The sequence below is a fragment of the Scyliorhinus torazame genome, chromosome 12, assembly GCF_047496885.1.
Source record: "Scyliorhinus torazame isolate Kashiwa2021f chromosome 12, sScyTor2.1, whole genome shotgun sequence".
Taxonomy (NCBI): Eukaryota; Metazoa; Chordata; class Chondrichthyes; order Carcharhiniformes; family Scyliorhinidae; genus Scyliorhinus; species Scyliorhinus torazame.
Window position 1 is genome coordinate 198,075,705 of NC_092718.1, and position 21,564 is coordinate 198,097,268.

The 21,564-nt window shown below is 46.8% G+C and overlaps 1 protein-coding gene and 1 non-coding gene across 11 annotated transcripts in view; one reads left to right on the plus strand and one right to left on the minus strand.

The window, feature by feature from the left end:
• The window catches only part of git1 (G protein-coupled receptor kinase interacting ArfGAP 1), a 252,390-nt gene that overhangs the window by 47,584 nt on the left and 183,242 nt on the right, over positions 1-21,564 (plus strand). The gene's annotated exons all lie outside the window — the stretch shown is intronic.
• On the minus strand, positions 17,520-17,716 carry LOC140387567 (U2 spliceosomal RNA). The gene has a single exon (XR_011933907.1). It is a non-coding gene; the product is annotated as a U2 spliceosomal RNA (small nuclear RNA).

The window sequence follows — 21,564 nt, forward strand, 5'->3', positions numbered from 1 at the left end:
AGGTGCTAGGATGATACCCAGATGTATTTCAGCCCGGTTTGGGGAAAATAAAAGGGGCCGTAGCCCGTATCCAAGTCGAACCAGGAGCCACGCCGCGCTATTTCCGGGCGCACCCGGTGCCTTACGCCTTGCTCGAGAAGGTAGAAGGGGAGCTCACTCATTTGGAAACTTTGGGTGTTATCAGGCCCATCCGTTTCGCTGACTGGGCAGCACCAATTGTACCTGTAAAGAAGCCAGATGCCACAGTTCGCTTGTGCGGCGACTATAAGCTTACAGTGAATACGGCTTCCCGACTCGACCGATATCCAGTGCCTCGCATCGAGGATCTCTACGCAAAGCTTGCAGGTGGACTCTCATTCACAAAATTAGATACGAGTCACGCCTACCTGCAGTTGGAGCTGGACCCTGCCTCCCGACCATATGTAACGATTAATACACACCGGGGCCTGTATGAATATACACGTTTGCCCTTTGGCGTATCCTTTGCCTGCGCTATTTTTCAATGCGTTATGGAGGACATTTTGAGAGGTTTACCGCGTGTCGCTATCTATTTAGATAACGTTTTGATCACCAGGACGTCGGAGCAGGAACATTTGGAAAATCTGGAGGCTGGCCTTAGACTCTTTACGGAGGCTGGAGTCCGTTTACGTCGCACAAAGTGCGTCTTTCAGCCGAAGGAATTAGTCCACCTGGGTTATCGGGTGGACCGCGAAGGTTTGCACCCCGTCGCAGAGTAGGTGCGCTTGATTCAACAGGCCCCCGCCCCGACTGACACTTTGCATCTTTGTTCTTTTCTTGGCCTCGTAAACTATTACGGGAAGTTCCTCCCCAATCTGGCAACTACGCTGGCCCCGTTGCATTTTCTGCTAAAGAAAAATCACACCTGGATTTGGGGTCAGCCGCAAGAAACAGCTTTCCGGCGGGTAAACAACAATTGTCGTCGTCTGGGTTACTAACCCACTATGATCCTGGAACGCCTTTGCTCGTCACATGTGATGCATCCCCGTATGGTATTGGGGCCGTCCTGTCCCACAAGATGGAGAATGGGGCCGAGCGGCCGATAGCTTTCGCCTCCCGCACATTGACTGCAGCGGAAAAAAAGTACGCGCAGATCGAGAAGGAGGGCCTGGCAGTGATCTTTGCGGTTAAACGGTTCCACCAGTACGTGGATGGCCGCCACTTCACTATCGTGACTGATCATAAGCCTCTGCTGGGACTTTTCAGAGAGGATAAGCCAATACCGCCCATTGCTTCCGCACGGATCCAGCACTGGGCTTTGTTGCTCGCTGCATACTAGTATTCTCTGGAGCACAAACCAGGAATGCAGATAGCGAATGCCGACGCACTGAGCCTATTGCCTTTATCGACCGGCCCCATGTCGACCCCCACGACTGGTGAGGTGGTTGCAACCCTAAATTTTATGAACACCTTGCCTGTCACAGCATCACAGATCCGTGAGTGGACCCAGACGGAGCCAGTCCAGTCAAAGGTTAGACACATAGTCCTGTATGGTGGGCAGCATAGACAGCTCCCAGGCGAGTTGCGGGCATTTTCCTCCAAGATGTCAGAATTCAGCGTGGAAGACGGCATCCTCTTGTGGGGGACGTGTGCGATTGTCCCGGAAAAAGGACAGGAGTTAATACTAAGAGACTTGCACAATGGGCGTCCCGGTGTGACCAAAATGAAAATGTTGGCCCGGAGTTACGTTTGGTGGCCAGGCCTCGACGCCGACATTGAGAAGGTGGCCCAAAGCTGCTCTATTTGTCAGGAGCATCAGAAGCTTCCGCCGGCCGCGCCCCTACATCACTGGGTATGGCCAGGGCGTCCTTGGGCGCACTTGCATGCGGATTTCGCTGGCCCTTTTCAAGGATCCATGTTCCTTTTATTAATCGACGCCCAGTCAAAATGGCTAGAGGTGCATAAGATGCTAGGTACAACGTCCTGCGCAACAATTGAGAAGATGCCTTTGTCTTTTAGTACACATGGCCTCCCCGAGGTGCTGGTCACGGATAACGGCACTCCATTCACCAGTGAGGAGTTTGCGAGGTTCATGAAGATGACCGGCATACGCCATATCCGCACTGCCCCTTACCACCCGGCTTCAAATGGGTTGGCGGAGCACGCAATGCAGACATTCAAACAAGGCCGAAAAAAGCAGTCTCCCGGGTCAATGGACACGAGACTGGCTCGCTTTTTGTTTTCGTATAGAACCACCCCCCATGCGGTGACTGGGATAGCTCCTGCAGAACTCCTAATGGGCCGGAGACTTCGCACCCGCCTTAGTATGGTTTTCCAGGACATTGGCGCAAAAGTACGCCGCACACAAGAACGGCAGGGACAGGGTTTTTCTCGGCATCGGCCAATTCGGCAGTTTGCACCCGGTGACCCAGTGTTCCATTAGAAATTTTGCTAGGGGTGCCCAGTGGGTCCCTGGCGTAATCTTTCGCCAAACGGGCCCTATATCTTACCAGGTGCAAGCCCAGGGTCGTCTCCAGCGCAAACATGTAGACCACGTTCGGTCCAGAAGGCTATCCCTTCCAAAGATTCCCCGCCCCCGGAGATCATTTCTACAGCCGCAGAGACCAGAGACAATGGAAAGTAGTCCCCTCAATCTTCCTCTGGTGCCTCACTCAAAGCCTGCGCAGGCCATTACAGAACTGCGCGGAGATAGAGACGCCGAGATGACAGAGGCAGCAGACTCTGACTCCGAGATGGAGACACAGGACGCATCAGAGGGGGAACCCACGGGCCGTGGATGTACAACTGTTACGCCGTTCATCACCGAAGCGCCGGTCTCCGTCTCGTTACACGCCGCCCGATCCAGCGCCTCGTGCAAATGGTGTCTGGCCTGCGGCAAAATGAGTCCGATGCCCTCCAAGCCAGGGTCTTCGGTGGATTCCTTGGACTTTGGGGGGGAGGGATGTTATAACCTGCCTGCTTACCATTGGCTGGGGACTAATGACAATCCCACAATCCTGTGGGAGTATGAGCTTCCCCAATGAGGGGGGACGGGACAAATCATTTGCAGACTCCCTGTATGAATAAAGCTGGCCAGTTTGGAACTAGCAGGAAGGAGTAAGCAGCAAGTGAGGTTGCTGCTGTTATGTATATGTGTGTGTATATATATATATATATATATATATATATATATATATATATATATATATATATATATATATATATATATATGTTATTGTAAATAAATGTTATTTCTTGTATCCTTGAAACTCGTGCTGGATTCTTCGTGGCCGTCACAAAAGATGGTGGGGGGGGGGGGGGGGCGTTGTTATTGTTAAGGGGATTGATTTTGTATTTGTTACCATTTACTATCTGTGGGTGGGGTGTAAATTCTGAAGGAAAATGTGAAAATGGAGAATAAAAACGTTCAACAAAAAACTAGGAAGTCAGCCTTATGGTTGAATGTCTCTATGCGCAGCAATTTACATGAAGCCTTGCATTAAATAGCATCTGATGAGCTGCTCTAGTCATGTGGTATTGGACATCTGGAACATCAGGGTTCCATGTATTGGATCCCCCATTATGCTGAAGTTAGATCCACACCTTATATATTTTTGAGGTTTTATGCCTACTAAGATTGTATTGTGGAGAAGTAGGCTGCTATTGCTGAATCTCCAGCTAGTAAATTTGCCATCTGGCAGAATATGGTGTGTATCTATCAGGTTTCAAGAGGATGCCTGGCACTGTTATCACATATTCTGATCAGTTGTGCAGCCCTTGGGTAACTTCTGATGCCCACCTATTTGCTGGTCAAATGTAAACTTATCAGTTGGTATTCAGGTGATACCAAGATAATGGGCCTGGTGATAGAAGTTTAGTAGTAAGTTAGTTCTATTCCAGCATTGGTAATTTGATACCTGAATTGTTGCCATCCCTGTAAGGCAGGGTGGGAGTCATAATTCCTGTGGCGGTCCTACAGAATTAATAGAGTTCAGAATCAATTTTGTAATCAAGGGTAACCAGATAATGGGGCACAGTACTCCACAATTGAAAAACACAAGCAAGACTGATTTAGCACACTGGGCTAAATAGCTGGCTTTTAAAGCAGGCCAGCAGCACAGTTCAATTCCCGTACCAGCCTCCCCGAACAGGCACCGGTATGTGGCGACTAGGGTCTTTTCACAGTAACCTCATTGAAGCCTACTTGTGACAATAAGCGATTTTCATTTCATTTTCATTCTTGAAGTGTTTTGGCGTCAGCTCCCCATTTTATTCGAACTTGTATCAAAGTAGGTTACAGCAAATAAACACCCCAGGGAACATTCTTCCGAACAATCAACTATACGGTTTGTACAGATTTTTCTCCTTTTTAACCTTCCCCAGGACTGCGATGAACAGTTCCTCGAACACGGTCACAGACACCTCCCATCTTTTCTCAAACTCCCCTGCTGAGCCCCTTAACTCATACTTTATCTTTTCTAACCGCAGGAAGACATACAGGTCACCCAATCATGCTGCTACCCCCGGTGGCGATGCCGACCGCCACTCCAGCAAAATTTGTCACCGTGCAATCAGAGAGGTGAAGGCCAAGACATCGGCCTTCCTCCTCTCCATGAGCTCCGGCTTCTCTGAAACCCCAAATATCGCCACCAAAGAGTCCGGGTCCACTCCCTCCTCCACTATCCTGGCTAAGACCGCGAACTCTCCCGCCCAGAATCTTCCCAATTTTTCACAACCCCAAAACATGTGCGCATGATTCGTTTGCCCCCACCCACACCTCTCACACTCATCTGCTACCCCCTGAAAGAACCCACTCATTCTTGCCCGAGTCATATGCACCCTGTGCACCACCTTAAACTGTATCAGGCTCATCCTTGCACAAGAGGAGGTCCTGTTTACCCTTCGCTGTGCCTCACTCCATACTCCTCAAGTGATCTCCATTCACAACTTTGCTTCCCATTTCTCTTTGACTTTCACCACCCGCTCGCCTCCCTGCTCCCCCAGCCACTTACATATATCCCCAATTCTTCCCTCCCCTTCCACATCCGGAAGCAGCAGTCGCTCCAGCAGCGTGTATCCCGGCAATCTAGGGAACCCCTTCCAGACCTTTCGTGCAAAGTCCCTAACCTGTAGATACCTGAACTCACTACCCCTCTGCAGCTCTACCCTCTCCCTTAGCTCCTCCAGACTGGTAAACCCTTCCTCCAAATACAAATCCCTCACCTTGACCAGCCCCACTTCCCTCCACCTCCTGTATACACCACCGACATCCCTTCCACCCTAAAATGCTTCCTCAGCTGATTCCGTATCTTTACCGTGGACTGCATCACCGGGCTCCCTAAATACCTATTCGGAGCCATTGGCAATGCTGCTGTCACCATAGCCCTCAAACTAGACCCTTTACAAGATTCCTCCTCCATCCTAACCCACTCTACCCCTTTTCCTTCCCAGCACCGCCGCACCTTGTCCACATTTGCCACCCAATAATAATGAAGCAAGTTTGGCAACACCAACCCCCCCTGCTGCATCTGCCTCTGTAGCAGGGTCCTCCCCACCACCTTCTCCACCCATACAAAGTCACAGTTGATTGTGTCCACTTTCTGAAAAAAGGCCTTTGATATAAAGATCGGGAGAGCCTGAAAGATAAACACGAAGCTCAACAGAATATTCATTTTCACCACTTGGACCCTCCCCGCCAACGTTAAGTGCAGTGTATCCCACCTCTTAAGATCCTCCCTGGCCTTCTCCACCGACTTCGTTAAGTTCAACTTATGGAGCCCCGTCTATTCCCTCGCTACCTCAATCTCCAAGTACCTAAACCTATCCCTCGCTACCGTAAATGGCATCCCCCTAAATTAGCCCGTTGTGCCAGCTCATTCATCGGGAATATCTCGCTTTTCCCTACATTCGGCTTGTATCCTGAGAACCCTCCAAACCTCCCCAACAGGCCCATAACCCTTCCCATACACTCCAAAGAATCCGAAACATACAGCAGAAGGTCATCGGCATAGAGCGACACCCGATGCTCCCACCGTCCCCCCATTATCCCTTGCCACTCTGCCGACCCCCTGAGAGCCATTGCCAATGGCTCTATGGCCAGTGCAGCGGCGACAGCGGGCACCCCTGCCTCGTACTCCTGTGTAAGTCAAAGCTTTGTGAGCTCATATCATTCGTCCTCACCCTCGCTCTTGGCACCACATACAGCAACCGCACCCATGCCACAAATCTCGGCCCAAACCTTCCCAAAACTTCGAACAAGTACCGCCACTCCATCCGATTAAATGCTTTCTCCGTGTCCATGGACACCACCACCTCCGGTACCAGAGCTCTCGACGGATTCATCACCACATTCAACAGCCATCTTATATTACTTGTGAGCTGCCTGCCTTTCACAAAGCCTGTTTGATCTTCTGCAACCACCCCCGGGACACAATCCTCCATCCTCCCCGCCAACAACTTAGCCAATACTTTCACATCCGTGTTCAATAGTGATATGGGTCTATATGACCCACATTCCACCGGATCCTTCCCTTTTTTGAGGATTAGTGTGATTACTGCCTGCTTCATCGTCTCCGGCAACTCCCCCCTTCTCCAGTGCTTCATTAAACGCCCCCAACAGACGTGGTGCCAGGTCCGCCGCAAATTCCTTCTAAAGTTCTGCCGGGTACCCATCCGGCCCAGGGGTCTTCCCTGACTTCATACCCCTGATACAATCCAGCACCTCCCTCAGCCCCAGGGGCTCCTCCAGCGCCTGCCTCTTTGCTTCCTCCACTTGGGGAAATTGCAGCTCATCCAGAAACCACCCCATGTCCCCCTCCTCTCCTCCTGGGTCTGCCTCATAAAGTCTCTGGTAATACTCTCTAAATGCCTCATTTATCTTCCTTGGCCGGATCTTCAATATTTCCCTGGACGCAGCCTGCCTCCGCAACTGGTACGCCAGCATGCGGCTCGCCTTCTCCCCATACTCGTATTGCACCCCTCTTGCCCTATGCAGTTGGCCTACCGCCCTCCCTGTTGTCAGCCTGTCAAATTGCCCCTGCAACTTTTTCCTCCTCACCAGTCCCTCAACGGTGGGCACCCTCGAATATTCCCTGTCCAGCTCCACTATCTCGCTCACTAGACGGTCATGTTCCGCCCTCCTTTCCTTATTCGCACGAACCGTAAATGAGAATTTCTCCCCGGACCACTGCCTTCAGTGCTTCCCAAAACCCTCCCCATTCTGATTGAACTCCACATAATCCCGAATCGCCAACCGCACCTTATCACAAAAACCTCCATCCGCCAAACACCCAGAGTCAAACCTCCACCCCGGCCTCTGCTCTCGTCCCGTAATGAACCGAATATCTAGCCAGTGGGGTGCATGGTCCGAGATAACTATCCCCGCATACTCTGCCCCCTCCACCCCAACTCACTATCCAGTAATCAATTCTTGAATACACATTATAGACGTGTGAAAAGAAGAAATACTCCCTTCCCCCTGGGTTCTGAAAGCGCCATGGATCCACCATACCCAGCCTCTCCATAAACCCCCCAGCTCCCTTGCCATTTGTACCCGACCCATCGACCTGGGGCTCGATCTATCCACCCTCCACCCTCGGCTCCAGGACACAGTTAAAATCTCCTCCCATGATCAACTGGTACGTGGCCAAATCCGGGATTGCTACCAGCAATCCCCTCATAAAACCCACATCCCCAATTTGGGGCATACTCATTTACCAACACCACCCTCCCACTGCCTATACTTAAACTCCGTTTGCTCTTCTGATATAACACCTGGGAGGCAGGCCTCCAGCCGCAGAGCCAAAACCTTTGCATCTGCATTCAGCAACAAAATAGGGTGACATGACCCGTATTCTGCTGGATCCTTATCTTTCTTTAAGATCAAAGAAATCGACGCCTGTGTCAAAGTGGCAGGCAAAGTTCCCCGAGACATAGAATCCTGACCAATTTCTAACAGCAGAATTCTTAAACATTTCTAACAGCAATGGGGCCAGCAGTCCTGCAAACTACTTGTAAAATTCAACTGTGAATCCATCAGGTTCCAGCACGTTACCCAGCTGCATCTGACTTGTGCATTTCATATCCTCCTCTAAGGTCAGCGGGGACTCCAGTTCCTCCCTTCTCTCCTGCCCCACAACCGGATGGACAAACCATCCAAGAACACTGACAACCCATCATTCAGGGTATCCAACTCCTAAAGGTTACAGTAGAAAGCCTCATTAACCTTGGCTGGGGCAGAGACCAATATACTACCTGAGTCCTTTATCTGCCCCTATTTCCCGAGAAGCCTCCTGTTGCCTCAGCTGGTGTACCAACAGGCGATTAGCCTATCTCCCCATGCTAATAGAAAGCCCCCCTCAAGTCACAGCTGGCGCACTGCCCAGTCTGTTGAAAGCAACCCAAACTCCAACTGTAATTTCTTTCTACTTGCCAGTAGCTCTGGTGTCTGACTAACTGAATATTGGCGATCCACCACTAAGATGGCACCCATCAATCCCTGCTTCTCTCTCCTTTGTGCCTTGTAACAAATGATATCTCTTCTAATAACCACCTTCAGTGCCTCCCACAACATGGAAGGCAAAATCACCTCACTTCTGTTAAACCCTGTAAGAAGTCTTACAACACCAGGTCAAAGTCCAACAGGTTTGTTTTGAATCACTAGCTTTCGGAGCACAGCTCCTTGCTCAAGTGAATGAAGAGGTGGGTCCCAGAAACATGTATATAGACAAAGTCAACATGACTTTATCTATATACATATATTCACCTGAGGAAGGAGCTGTGCTCCGAAAGCTAGTGATTCAAAACAAACATGTTGGACTTTAACCTGGTGTTGTAAGACCTCTTACTGTGCTCAACCTAGTCCAATGCCGGCACCTTCACATCATCTCTGTTAAATCCTGATACTCCTCAATGGCAGAGGAAACCCTCTCACAGAATCCCTTGCCTGCCAACAATGCTGTTTCCAATCTCCAAGGGGTGGGGGGGTGCTGCAAAGGGCCAGACCCCACCACCCTTGGCAGCAGGGACCTACCTACCCACCACAAAGAAATCAATCCTGGAATATACCTGATGTACCTGAGAGAACAAAGAAAAATTCTTCTCAACCGGGTGTAAAAATCTCCACGGGTCTGCACCCCCATCTGCTTCAGGCCAAAAGTACCTTTGCCACCCCCGAAAGGCCTCAAAGCCTAAGCCTCGGCTTATCCAATCAAGGATCCAACACGCAGTTAAAGTTACCTCCCAAGATTAGCTGGTGCAAGCCCAAATTGGGGATCAAAGACTGCAACTTTTTGATAGAAGCTGTGTCATCCCAGCTTGAGGCATACGCATTGACCAACACCACTGGAGTACCCACAACCCACTAACCACTACATACCTTCTATTTGGGTTTGTCAAAATCTTAGCTGCTGATAAAGCTAACTTATTAATCAAATCACTACCTGCCAAATCATGAATGGAACACTTGCCCCGTGCAACGCTTCCGTAACCATATCTGATCTTTAACCCGTAAATGGGTATCCTGAAACAGCGCCACATAAACCAAGTGCGTTAACATCCTAGATCTCTTTACCGGACCGCTCAACTCCATCACGTTCCATGTGACCAGCTGGATGGGGAGTCAGCCATTCTCGCCCTGTGAGCCAGTCCAGCAACCTCTGAAGGAGAGCTGACACCAGGCCCACCCAAGATGGCGAACAAATCCCCCAACACGACCGAACCAAGAAACGTTTCCAGCCTCCATCTGAAAAAATCCCTCTCCTATCGGTATCACACCCAACCAGCCCAGCATGTGGCAACCAAAGACCGCCCCCCCCCCCCCCACTAACCTCTCCCTACCCGAAAACGAAGCGCCTAAGCTCATACTTCAAACCCCTCCCACTGTATGAGCTGTAGATATCCCTATCCCTTTGCTCTGTTAACTAACTAACTATTTTAGCTAAAGGGGTAGCCTCACATAGAGTAATAACACTGAAATTCCGCATCACCAGTCAATTCCGCATCATCCGTCCATCCAAGTCCAACTTTATTAGTTCCAAAAAAAAGGAAGAAGCCTGAACAATAAACAACACCCATTCCTCCAAAATAAAATTGCACATAAATAGCTACAAAACCACCTAATAAACACCCCATCAAAAAACTGAAATCACCCACCCGCCTCCATACAAACATCACCCAACCAATACAAAACACATTAATCTCAACCCCAGTCCATTTCTTTGCATGAAACTTCAACCTCCTCTGAAGTCTCAAAGTAATAGTCTCTATTGTCGTAAGTCACACTGAGGTGTGCGGGGTTAAACCACACCAATTCAAATCTTATTGCGATCCGTGCAGCCTTGGCCTTGTTAAATGCTGAATGCCTCTTGGCCAGCTCTGCTCCAACATTTGATAAATCCTTACCACATGGCCCTCCCATCTGCAATCACGATGATCCTTTGCCCACTGTAAAACTTTCTTTATCCTGGAAGCTACGGAAGTGCACAATGATTGCAAGTGCTGGCTCCTCTGCACGGGGCTTCTGCCTCAACAACCTGTTGACTCGATCCAAATGGGACCACCATTTTACCCTCCCCCATTATCTTCCAAAAAGAACTGCACCATGAACTATTTTGGGCTCGGGCCTTCCAGACCCTCTGGCTACCCATCCACCCTCAAGTTCTATCTTCGAGACTGATTTTCTAAGTCATCCACCTTGGCCCTTAATATTTTGTTATCAGCCGCCACCTGTGCCATCTCTACCTCCAGGGAGGTGATCTGATCACTCTGCCTAGACAGAGCTACCCCCACCCCTTTCAGCTCCCCACCCTGCACCTTCACCACCTCGTCCACCTTAGCCAAGGCGATTCAAATTGAGGATATCACCACCTCAATCGCTTTCTCGTGGTCCTCAGATCTCCTGACATAATTTCTGAAGCTCCTGTAAGCATCTCAGCAGTTAGAGGAGTAGACCCTGATACCACAGCAGCCTCCGCCATTATTTTCCCCAGACAGGGCTCTCAAAACTTCCAAGTTTGACAATTACTTTTTTGCTGCCTGGTCCTGTATCTATTGGGCAACCCCTTGATGTGAGACACTTAACCCATGAATAGGAACACATTTCAGCTCAAATTTCCAACAGATATCGGACAAAAAGAGCTGAAACAAAGTTCTCTGGTGGGAGCCATCCCATGTCCGACTGCTCCCCTACATATCGCCACTGGAAGTCCCTGGGCATTATCTTATTACTATTTGTAAAATATCTCTAAATTACTGCTGCCTTTCTGCATTACAAGAGTGATTTCACTTCAAATGTACTTAAGTGCTACAAAGTGCTATGGGACATGGCTTTAACCCATGTTACATGGGAGCACCACAAGGCTGGTTAATCGAATTTCCCTACCTTCAATCATATCAACCATCATTTTTGGATTTGACCGTGTATTTTACAGCCAGATGCTTTTTCTACCTCTAACCCTTCCCATTTATCCAGGCTGCTGACCAGCACAAATACACATTGGCTTACCTGCACCAGTGGCTGGGTTGTGAAGGAGCTATATAAATGTATGTATTTACTTTTATTCACTGTCTAGATTCAGTCATGAAACTGTTAGTAGGGTGTACAGCGATCTACCGTTGTACGTTTTCCAGTGGCATGACTTTGGAGGTTAAAACAGAAGCTCTGGATCTGATTGATCTTCTTGTTCCTGTCCTATTGGACCAGTATTGCCCCAAACATAAATGTTTCAACCAGCAGAGCATGTACTAAAAACTGAATCTGGGCTTTTACATCCTTATGGCTCATTCACATGCTGCTATTTCTTAACTGTGCCACTTGGAAGCCCAGCTTGATTAAAATTATAATTGGTTAATAAATTTGCAGTTGCCATTTGCAAAGGTATGAAAATCCTTTTATTTCCTATTATGTTAACTTGATTTCAGAGTGTCGTGTAAGGGTAATATGTTTTTCTGCTTAGAAGGATTACTAAACTGGTAAGCGGGCTAGATTTGGGGGGGGGGGGGGGGAAATAAACATCCTTTTCATTTTAAAAACTCAATTAATCAACCTTAGCTATGTCTGTCAGAAATAAATGCAGATCAGTTGAAGTTGAAATTCAGACCTAGATTATCCTTCCACAGCTAAATGTCAATGGACGCTGCAGCACTAGTGAATAATGGGAATTTTTTCCAGATGATCATGCCTCCTGCATTCCAAATATTACAACAAACATACCAAAGTGGGACTAAGATGGGTGACAGTTTTGCATATTGGATGGATGAAAAATTTAATTGAAACTCCTCTTCACATTAGTCAGTGACGGGTGCTGGTATTTCAGAATTCTGCACTGTTAACATGCCTTTGCTAAAGCAGCTGCTATGTGGGCACACATTTATTAAATGGCACAGGGTAGAACAAAGTGACATCCATATAGTAATCCTGCGAACTGGTTGTGCACCTGTCAATTAATTTACAAAAGTGGCTCTGCGATCATGTAGTGATGGCAGCTTGTGCAGCTGCTGGTTAAAGAAAGCAATGTTTACCTACGTTTTGTTTTCTGATTCTCGTGCCCTTTTCCAAAAGGGCGAGATATGTACAGTAACTTGTTTGACACCTGCCACTAGGTTGCCAAGTGATTCCATATGTTGATATAACACATTGTCGTATAATGTAGGGCAGAGTATTTACTGAAAAATATTGCTAAAGTCACAGCACCACAATCTTGTGTGGAGCTAATACAAGAACAGAGGAAGCTGGAAAAACTCAGCAGGTCTGCCAGCATCTATCAGGAGAGAATCAGAGTTAATGTTTCGAGTCATGGACCCTATGTCTGAGCTGGAGAGGTTAGATAAACTCGGTCTGTTCTCACTGGAACGATGGAAGTTGAGAGGCGACCTGATAGAGGTCTACATGATTATGACTGGCATGGACAGAGTGGATAGTCAGATGCTCTTTCCTAGGATAGGAGAGTCGAGTGCTAGGGGACATAGGTTTAAAGTGCGTGGGGAAAAGTTTAGAACAGATGTATGAGGCAAGCTTTTTACACAGAGGGTGGTAAATATAGGCCTGGGAGGTGGTGGGAGCATTTAAGTGGCATCTAGACCAATATATGAATAGGATGGGAATGGAAGGATATGGACTCCGTAAGTGCATACGGTTTTAGTTTAGGCAGGTACCATGGTCAGCGCAGGCTTGAAGGGCCGAAGGGCCTGTTCCTGTGCTGTATTGTCCTTTTGAAATGAGGGAGAATGTTAAGCGTAAGAAATTGAAACAAAGAGTAGCAACTTTGAGAACCAGTGACATGGCCTGGGGTGTGAGGGGTGGGGGCGGGGGGGGGGGGGGGGGGGGGGTTGCATTGAAGCAATAGATGTATGGAATATTTCTTCATAAAAAAGGTGAAGAAAGGGAAGTTTAAGATGGAGGAGAAAGGTCAAAATCTAAAGTTGCTGAACTGCCCAACCATAAGATGAGATGCTGCTCCAGTTTACACTGAGCTTTACTGGAGCTTTGCAGCAGGCTAAAGACAGACCTGTGGGCGTGAGAGCAAGGTGCTGAACTACAATGGCAAGTGACAGCAAGGTTGGAGTCATGTTTGTGAACTGAGCAAAGGTGTTCCACGGTCGTCCAGTCTGCATCTTCCCAATGTAGAAAAGACTGCATTGGGAACAGCGAATGCAATAAACCAAATTGAAGGAAGCATATGTGAAACACTGCTTAACCTGAAAGGAGTATTTGGAGCCTGGAATGATGAAGTAAAGGGGCAGGTGTTACACCTTCTGTGATTGTGAGGGAAGGGGATGAGGAGTAGGACATGATGGAGGAGTGGTTCTGGGTGTCACGAAGTGGTCCCTGACGGCATGGGGGGGCCGGTTTGCTGAGGGGAAGGTACATTTAGTGGTGGCATTATCCTGGAGCTGCTGGAACCTTCCTGTTGCTGGCAGACATTAGGTTTTCCACCTTCCTTTGTTCTTGTTTCGGATTAGAGCATCCGCAGTATTTTGCTTTTTACAGCTAATACAGTTAATTATTTCAAGGATTTCTTTCATGTAACTCTTTCAATACTGAGAATCTCAGGGATTCATCATCCAGTTTTACAAGGACTGAGGCTGTTTGTGCTGGGGGACAAAATAATTTATCTCGACTGAGCTATATGGCTCCTCCACCATGATATTTTACTCCAATTCATCAATTAGATTTTTCAGAGGGTGTATGCTCCTTCCTCGGTGATTTAACCTGATTTAACCATACCTCAGGCGAGGGGCAAGGTTGAGAAGGTGTGGCTTTCATGAATAACCTCAGGCGGTATGGGAATTGAACTGCATCATGAACCAGCTGTCTATCCCAGTTAACTAAACCGGTCCCATTCATGTGTCAAGTAATCAATGGCGGGAATGTAGGCAAGGGGTAGGTGTGATGAAACCTTTCACACTATGGTTCAATCAGACTTGGCAGCCTTGGTTATCATAAATCTGGACATTTCATGGATAGTGTGGCTCACCATGGGATGACCAAATCTATATTTTTCCAGTATGAATGTAGTCACCAATAATTCCAAAATATGCTGCAGGAAATGTTATCTTTAATGTTTTGCTTGTGCAGAAAATTCTAGTCTATCAAAAGGGTTACATTCTTTGCTTTTATTCCGTTGCCTTTTTTACCTACTGTAAATATGGCAGTCAGTGAGGTTGCCCTCCTTCCTTTGAATATCAATATTCTAATGTTCAGAATCGCCAGGTATCAAATGATACCACCACAAGGTTCAACCGGCTATCGATCAAAGAGCCAAACACCAGTTAGTTAGTTCAAGGTCAAGGATACTTTATTTACACACACAATTAATCATGCAACATAAACACTACCAGTTAAACTATACCTATCGACTATGCCAACTTGTACTTAACTTCAGGCACCCGGCTTAGGTCAGAGGAACAGTGGCCGTTGTTCGATTCTGGATCTATCGAGTCTGTAGAAGTAACTGCTGCTCAGCTAGGCTCATCCGTCTGGTAGCGAGTGTCTGGTAGCGAGCGTTGAACTTGAACTTGCTTCTGGTGGTGCTGCACTTGGAAGCAGACATAGCCGAGGCGCTAGGTCCACGAGAGACCGAACACATGGCGGACTCTCTTCTTATGCTTGGGGGTTTTCGCGCTCTTTTGGGTGGTCCTTCAGTGTGGACCCCACTAATTGGGTGATCCCTGATCACTATGTTCGAATCAAACCAATAAATGGGCGGGTGCCTTGATGGCTGGGCGTGTCGCAAGCAGCCATTGACCCTGTTGTTTACGCTTCTCTAGTACGGAGTGGCGCCGAAATGTCTGGGACTGTACCGGTCGCTCAAGCACCAGTCCTTTGTCTGGTGGAGATGGGCCATCAAATGCTAATTGGTCCAACAAATGCTAATCGGTTGGGGTTTCGATACTGTCTGCATTCCTCACTCGCAAATATACATTTCCAGGCTCTGAGCCTGTCTGAATCTCGCATTGTCCATTTTTCCCGCTCTGCTTTGCGACCTTCTCTGTTCCTGGTTGTAAGTGGCCATCCCAGATGGCTACAATTTGAATTTTAGTTTTGTGGGCTTTTGATCAAATTAGATAACTGTTTTAGTTCAAATTAGTGCTGTGAGACCTCCAGTTAGATGGCAAAGAAATATTATGGTAACTATCATAGTAGTGTGTACACAATCGGTCAGAGCAGGTTGTTTGTTTCAGATAAATCTGCCCAAATGCTAATCTTTAAAGTGAAGGAATAGAGGTCAGTTTGGCCCTAATAACCAGAATTTCACCATTATTTTCTTTTCGCTATATTCTCTTGCTTCCCAAACCTGCTGTTTACATAAAATTGACCTAAACCTGCAAAGGTATCGAGTGGGTGTCAAATTAGGTGCCTGTAAACTAAATGCACCCAGGCCAGATAGGCTGCAAGCCAGTGCCTGTGCAAGTGTATTAATTGACAACAGGACTCTCCCCGAATGCTTGGAGATATCATAATCCAATCTACTATATTCCCAGCAGTATAAATTAAAGCAATCATGCTCTTTGTTCTTGGATTATTCTCCTCTGTCTTATGAAATTTAATTGTTGTCAATTAACTTGTTTACATTCAGAGGGAGAGATCACTCCTTCATTTGAGTATCCTGTATCAGGTTTTGTTTTAAAAGGCCCAAGTCAAGCCCATTTATACCCCTCTACCAGAATCTAAATATTGGTTGTGTGAGAAGGATAGTGTAGCATAGACACGGAATAGATTGTTGGCAAGAAAGGTGATGTCATGACATATTAAAATGATCAACCTAACTTGTCAGTTGCCATCCTTGGAGAATGTACTACTGCAGCACTCAAATGATGCTATTGCGAAAAAAGATGCAAGAGATGGAAAGAGTCTTCGAAGGTGTGCAGAGGATTGGGTTACTAGAATGGTACTTGTGTGGAGACAAGAGAAGACAGGAACATTGGGCTTAGGAGCAGGAGTAGGCCCTTTGAGCCTGCTCTGCCATTCAATAAGATCGGGCTGTGGTCACGGCTCCTTTTTACTGTCTGCCCCCCATGACGCTTCCCTCTTATCTATCAAAAACTTGTCTGACTCGACTTTTAATAAATTCAATGACCAAGCCTCCACTGGGAAACATAATTCTGTACATTAACGACCCTCAGAGAAAAAACTTCTCCCCATCTCCATCTTAACAGGGTTACCTCTTATTCTTCAACTGTGTTCTAGTCCCCCACATGAGTAAACATCCTCCTGGTTTCCACTCTATCAAACCCCCTCAGGACCTTTAATGTTTCAATAAAACCACCTCTTATCTTCTAAATTCCAGTGGGCATAGACCTAACCTATTCCACCTTTCTTCATTAGATAAGCCCTTCATCCCAGGAATGAATGAAGTGAATCTTCCCTGCACTACTTCTGATATTCTTTCTATCCTTTTTAAAATAAGGAAGCTACTCCAAATGTGGCTTCACCAATGCCCTGAGCAGCTGTGGTAAAGCCTCCCTACTTTTCCATTGCCGTTGCAATAAATGGCAATCCTATATCATTTTAAAGACTCTCCACCTCTGTGTAATAGCTTATTTTCCGACCTGTCTTGGTAATTGTCAGCACAGTTAGCTATCATACATTTGGTCCCTTTATCCATGTCAATGATATAGATTGTAAAATAGTTGAGACCAAGCACTGATCTCTCTGGCACTCCACTAGTTACAGATTCTCAACTTGAAAATGGTGCATTTATCCCTACGCTCTGCTTCCTGTTAACTAATCAATCTCCAACCATGCTAATTTGTTACCCAGCACCATCTTGTGAAGTAACTTTTGTGTCACCTTATCAAATGCCTTTTGGAAAATCAAGTACACCACATCTACAGGTTCCTGTTCATCCATGTTGCTTTTTACTTCATCAAAGAAGTCTAATTAATTAATTAAATGCAATTTAACTTTGGTAAAACCATGTTGACTGTGCCTGCTTCCATTATGGTTTTCTAAATATTCTGCTTTAACCTCCTTAATGATGGATTCTAGCAATTTCCCTTTGGCAGATGTTCGGCTAACTGGCCTATAATTTTCTGCTTTTGCCTCCCTTTTTTCTTGAATAATGGTGTTACATTTTTTTTGTTTTTTTAAATTACATTTTCTGAGTTACAAAGCCAGGGCTCCAGCTCTTTGCCTGCTCCAAAAACCAATTCAAAATGAATCCAATTCATGGTCCCCACAAGAGAGACATACTAGATCTGAGCCAAAAGGCAGAGTAGATACTACACTTGATCTTAGCCAAAAAGGCCGAGAAGCGATAATGGTGTTACGTTTACTATTTTCTAATCCAATTGAACCCTTTCCGAATCCAAGGAATTTTGGAAGATTTCAACCAATGCCCCTACAGTATCTGCAGCCACTTCTTTTAAGACCCTAGGAGGTAGGCCATCTGGTCCTGGGGACTTGTCAAGCTTTAGGTCTAATAGTTTCCCCAGCATCTATTCCCTGTTGATCAGTTCCACCCTCCTTCTCACCTCATGGTTTTCAAGTATTTTGGGGAATGTTGTAAGTCAGTGAAGATAGACACAAAATACCTGTTTCGCCTTCGCCGGTTCTTTGTTTTCTATTTAAAATTCCCCAAGCACACACACTAGAGGATCAAGACTAGCTTTATTTGTTCTTTTCTTCTTTAAATACTTGTAGAAACTCTTACTATCTTTTTTATATTACTACCTAGCTTTTCTTTTTAAAAAAAAAAAAAAAAAAAAAATGTTTTTTAATACAACCATGTATCAGAACAGGTTACAGCGAATAAACACCCCGGGAAACATACTTCCCAACAATCAACTATACAGTCTGTTCAGATTTTCCCCCCTTTTCAACCCCCCTCCCTTGCGACGAACAGCCCCTCAAACACGGTCACAAACATCCCCCACCTTTCCTCAAACCCCCCTGAAGAGTCCCTTAACTCGTACTTTATCTTCTTTAATCACAGAAAGTCGTACAAGTCACCCAACCAAGCTGCTACCCCTGGTGGCGATGCCGACCGCCACTCCAGCAAAATTTGCCGCCGTGCAATCAGTGAGGCGAAGGCCCTACCTTTCTTTTATACTCTACTTTCCCCCTCTTTATAATTTTTTAAAAGTTATTCTCTGCTGGTTCTTAAAATCTGTCCAATCTGTTGACCTACCACTAATATTTGCAGATGTGTACACTGTTTCTTTCCATAAGACCATAAGACATAGGAGCGGAAGTAAGGCCATTCGGCCCATCGAGTCCACTCCACTCCACCATTCAATCATGGCTGATTTCAACTCCATTTACCCGCTCTCTCTCCATAGCCCTTAATTCCTCGAGAAATCAAGAATTTATCAACTTCTGTCTTAAAGACACTCAACGTCCCGGCCTCCACCGCCCTCTGTGGCAATGAATTCCACAGACCCACCACTCTGGCTGAAGAAATTTCTCCTCATCTCTGTTCTAAAGTGACTCCCTTTTATTCTAAGGCTGTGCCCCCGGGTCCTAGTCTCCCCTGCTAATGGAAACAACTTCCCTACATCCACCCTATCTAAGCCATTCATTATCTTGCAAGTTTCTATTAGATCTCCCCTCAACCTCCTAAACTCCAATGAATATAATCCCAGGATCCTCAGACGTTCATCGTATGTTAGGCCTACCATTCCTGGGATCATCCGTGTGAATCTCCGCTGGACCCGCTCCAGTGCCAGTATGTCCTTCCTGAGGTGTGGGGCCGAAAATTGCTCACAGTATTCCAAATGGGGCCTAACTAATGCTATATAAAGCTTCAGAAGTACATCCCTGCTTTTATATTCCAAGCCTCTTGAGATGAATGACAACATTGCATTTGCTTTCTTAATTACGGACTCAACCTGCAAGTTTACCTTTCGAGAATCCTGGACTAGGACTCCTTTGCACTTCAGCATTATGAATTTTGTCACCGTTTAGAAAATAGTCCATGCCTCTATTCTTTTTTCCAAAGTGCAACATCTCGCACTTGCCCACGATGAATTTCATCAGCCATTTCTTGGACCACTCTCCTAAACTGTCTAAATCTTTCTGCAGCCTCCCCACCTCTTCCAAAATACCTGCCCCTCCACCTATCTTTGTATCATCGGCAAACTTTCAATCTTGGTACAGTCCTTATTTAGCCATGGACGATGCATCCTCCTTTCTCACTGGGATCAATCTTTGTTGAGAATTATTAAATATCTCCTTATAAATCTGCCACTGCATCTCTATTGTTCTGCCTTTTTAAACCTAGTTTCCCAATTCACTTTAGCCAGCTCTGTCTTCATGCTCTCACTTCTATCCTTCCAACAGAATGTGAAATTCATCATGTTATGATCACTGTCACCTAGAGGCTCCTTTACTATGAGATTTTTGATTAATCCTGTCTCATTGCACATCACCAGGTCGAGAATAGCTGCTCCCTGGTTGGCTTTACAACATACTGCTCTAAGAAATTATCTCAAATACATTTTCCAGGCTTCTTTGTCAATCTGATTAGCCCAAACTACATGTAGATTAATGTTACCCATGTTTAGCACTCACAGCGCCAGGGACCTGAGTTCAATGGGTGGCTGTCTTTGTGGAGTTTGTACATTCTCGCGGTGTCTGTGTGGGCTACCTCTGGGTGTTCTGGTTTCCTCCCACAGTCCAAAGATGTGCTGGTTAGGTGGATTGGTCATGCTAAATTGCCCCTTAGTGCCCAGGGATATGCAGGGTAGGTGGGGTTATGGATATCCAGGAATATTACATTTGGGCCTATAAACTATTCCCACAATTGACTTCATGCCGTTCCTATTTTTTAAAAATTCATTTACAGGATGATGGCGTCGCTGGTTCGGCCAGCATTTATTTGCCATCCCTAGTTGCCCTTCAGAAGATGGTGGTGAGTTGCCTTCTTGAACCGCTGCAGTCCATGAGGTGTAGGTACACCCACTGTGCTGTTAGGGAGGGAGTTCCAGGATTTTTTCCCAGTGACAGTGAAGGAACGGCGATATACTTCCCAGTCAGGGTGGTGAGTGACTTGGAGGGGAGCCTCTAGGTGGTTAGGTTCCCAGGTAGCTGTTGCCCTTGTCCTTCTAGATAGTAGTGATCGTGGGTTTGGAAGATGCTGTCTAAGGAACCTTGGTGAGTGGCTGCAGTGCGTCTTGTAGATAGTACACACGGCTGCCACTGTTCGGCGGCGGTGGTGGAAGGTTTGAATATTTGTTTGAGTGGGGGACATCCTGGGCAATGAGGTTGCAGATTGTTGTTGAATAAAATTCTGCTGCTGATGGTCCACACTGCTTCATGGATGCTCAGTCTTGAGTTGCTAGATCTGTTCGCAGTGTATCCCATTTAGCATGGGGGTAGTGCCACACAAGACGATGGAGGGTATTCTCAATGTGAAGCTGGGATTTTGTCTCCACAAGGCTATGCGGCTGCCACTTCTACCAATATTGTCATGAACAGATTTGCAGCAGGCAGATGGTGAGGATGAGGAGAAGTATGTTTTTCCTCTTGTTGGTTCTCTCACCACCTGCTGCAGTCCCAGTCTAGCAGTTATGTCGTTTAGGACATGGCCAGCTCAGTCTGTGCTGGTATTACCGAGCCACTCTTGGTGATGGCCATTGAAGTCCCCCATCCAGAGCATATTCTGCACCCTTGCCGCCCTTAGTGCTTCCTCTAAGTGGTGTTCAACATGGAGGAATACTGATTCATCAGCTGATGGTGGCCGGTACATGGTAATCAGCAGGAGGTTTCCTTCCCCATGTTTAACCTGAAGCCATGAGACTTCATGGGGGTCCAGAATCGATGTTGAGGACTCCCAAGGCAACTCCCTCCCAACTGTATACCACTATGCTGCCACCTCTGTTGGGGATGTCCTGCTGATGGAACAGGACATACCCAGGAATGGAGATTGTGGTGTCTGGGACATTGTAAGGTTTGATTCTGTGAGTATGATTGTGTCAGGCTGTTGCTTAACTAGCCTGAGACAACTCTCCCAGCTTTGGCACAAGCCCCCAGATTTTAGTAAGGAGGACTTTGCAGGGTCGACTGGGCTGGGTTTGTCGTTGTCGGTGCGTGGTTCAGTGGCAGGTGGTCCATCTGGTTTCATGCGTTTAATGTGTTTTCGTAGCGGTTGAGTACAACTGAGTGGC